Genomic DNA, 3,147 nt, shown 5'->3' with positions numbered 1-3,147 from the left:
GCACGATCAACAACCTGTCGATGGTAACTTTAAAAATCATCTTGAATATGGACAACAATATCAACAAGAACAAGAAACAAATGTGGATGAGGCCAACTACGATTATCAACCTCAGGGAGGCTATCAGCAAGGTGGCGGCGGCTATCAACAAGATCAGCAATACCAGCAACAATATCAACCTGGTTACCAGGAACAAGGAGGTACTTATCAGCAAGAAACACGACATCTGCCTCAACAACGTGTTGCAAATCCCTTCCAACAGCAACAGCAACAACAGCAACAGCAACCAATAGGTGGTAGCACAGCTGGGAGTAGAGGTCCTGCTGGTCCAGCAAATCCCTTTAGACAAGGATTTTAAAATGTTGTCTTACACAAAGTTAGCGGTAATTTACGTTTGTTTTTATATATTCGATCGCATAGCATATATATTTCGTTAATTATTATAAAATATTGTAATCTGTTGTTGGTGTTAGTATAAAGCATTTAAATTAAAAGAAAGTCAGAAGTGAAAAAGAGTTTAATTAGGCATGTAGAACAAGTGAAGTGTATCGTACACTATAATTACGAATAGCATATAGAAAATATAGAAAATAAATAGAATATATTTAATATTCTATGGAACTAAGTAACTAATTATAAAATTAACATTTAATGAAATCACGAAATCTTTGTATTATACACGAGTTCAGTTTTTATTCAACAAACTCAATTCATATGTGTTTGTGATAAGTAAATCGATTTGTGGTAAAATATTAAATGTTATAATAAAATTATATATATGTAATTGTATTAGCAATTAACTATCAGGATATTCAGGTTTTAAGTGAATTTAAAAAATTGTAATATTTTTTTTTAATTACATAGAATTTGTATTAAATTATTACTTTTAATAAGAATGGGCACAATAATTACTATAAATTTCAATATATAAACTCTTACTTTATTGGAAATTTCAATACTAAATTGAGAAAGAAGTACTATGCTGTTTCTTTTGATAAAGACGTCTGGAAAATTTTAATCAGATTTAGGACTGATATGTAACATTAGCTTGAGCTTATAAAATAGACATTTTTAAAAGTCATTGTATTAAAATAATATGCAATGATATATCTTTTTGTTCATATCTTTGAAAACTTTTAAGATACGAAATAATACATTACTTGAAAATGTCATAAGGGAAAACTGAATTTACTTCTTACACGTAGATTTTGTATTGAAGATTTTTTGTTGAAATAAAGGAGCTGTCATAAAATAGTCCCTCAAGTTCGTTTACTAAACTTAATTTTCAGACAGTGTGTACGTTACATTCTTTATCAGACACTCTTTTACTAAATTTCACTCTTTACTGAATGAGTACTTACTGCTGATCAGTATCCTTTTCAAAAAATACTACAAAAAAGACAAATATTTTTTTCTCACATAACGAAAACCAGATAAGTTCAGGAAAGTAGTAGTCAGATTTATTAAAAAAAAATTTGAATCAATATTTTCATTGGCAAAAACATAGTGGATCCTAGCATATCTAAAGTTTAAAAGATGACATATATTAACCTTAGAGTCATAGTTTTTAAAGATTTTTCAGGAATCAACAAACAACAGTTTGAAATATTTGGCCAGATAAACTCGTGAAAGTAGTAGTGTGATTGGTTAAAAAAAGATTTGAATCAATTTTTCATTAGCAAAAACATAGTGGATCCTAGCATATCTAAATTTTAAAAGATGACATATATTCATTTTAGACTCATACTTTAAATATTTTCCAGGAATCAAGAAACAGCAGTTTAAAATATTTGGCCCATTTAAAAACTATACAATTATCTGCATTATTTAATTATAAAGAAAATCCGTGATTAGTTGCCATAATTTTGTAAATTTTAAAAATTATTTTGAGCATTCTGATCAACTTTTAATTTAAAAAATTTTACACATAAATGAAAAGTTTTAACTAATTTAATGTATATAAAATTTAAATTAAATAATAATTTTTTTAAATGTGTATATTAACAACTAAATCAGAAATCGAATCTCAACATTAATTCAACTAAGCTAGAAAAACCAAAGGATATATTATATTTTAAATTTTATATTTGTAAAATAAACTAAAAATATATTTATACATATATATTATATATAAAAAACCATAGTCTATAAGTACGAAACAGTAGAGTTGTGTAATATTCAAAGGAGTTCACTTAAAAAAACAATAGCATCAATATCGTAAACATATCAAAAGTTGCACAACCCCTTACTTTTCGGGTGCTGTTGTGAGTGTCCTTTGAAAATTAACAAAATTTTATTGTTTCATAAATTTTAATTTAATTGAAATTTTACTTTTTTACTTTGCAATTATTATATGTGCATTTGCAATTGTCAGTTTGTCAGTTTGTTATCAAAATTTCAAATCTTGACAATATCATGCAAAGTGTGTTAAATTGCAAGGTGCAATTAATTAACATAAGACACAACCAAGGTAACGATACATATCAGAGTCCTATGGCTCGCCTGTTAAAAATTACCAAGTGATATTACTTATTGCTATTTAATATATTTAAAATATGCATATACATATGCATATAAATGTATTTAAAAATATATTAAATACTAGTCATAGTTTAATCATATCGTATTATATAATTGCATATTGAGCTATAAATACTGTTTATATCATTATAGCCTTTATGCTAGTATTTACTTATAAGTATAAATAATTTAATGCAGTTTTATGCTATTTAAAAATATACATATATTTAAAAAAAATTTACTTATATATTTTAGTTATTTAAATGTATGTAATTATATGCAAAATAAATAAAAAAATTATTTTATTGTGTGTATATATATGAAAGATTATAAATAATTCAAATTTACCTACCAATCAATTATTATTTGCTTGACTTTATGCAAAGTACAGTGGCTTAATTAATGAAACCCTGTTCGCATAAAGGCCTAAACAAAAATTATCAAACAAAGTTATAGCATGTGTACCTAATATATATATAAATATATATGAATTAAATTTATATGTCATGTATAACGGCATATGTACTTATGCTTAGATGTATAAATACAACTATATCAATTTGTTTCAAATGCACTCAATTAAAACTGATATATATATTAATATATCAATTATATTATACACTTTTT

Source organism: Teleopsis dalmanni, chromosome 2 (genome assembly GCF_002237135.1).
Source record: "Teleopsis dalmanni isolate 2A chromosome 2, ASM223713v2, whole genome shotgun sequence".
In the NCBI taxonomy this organism is placed as follows: domain Eukaryota; kingdom Metazoa; phylum Arthropoda; class Insecta; order Diptera; family Diopsidae; genus Teleopsis; species Teleopsis dalmanni.
Note: the sequence above shows the minus strand (reverse complement) of the source record.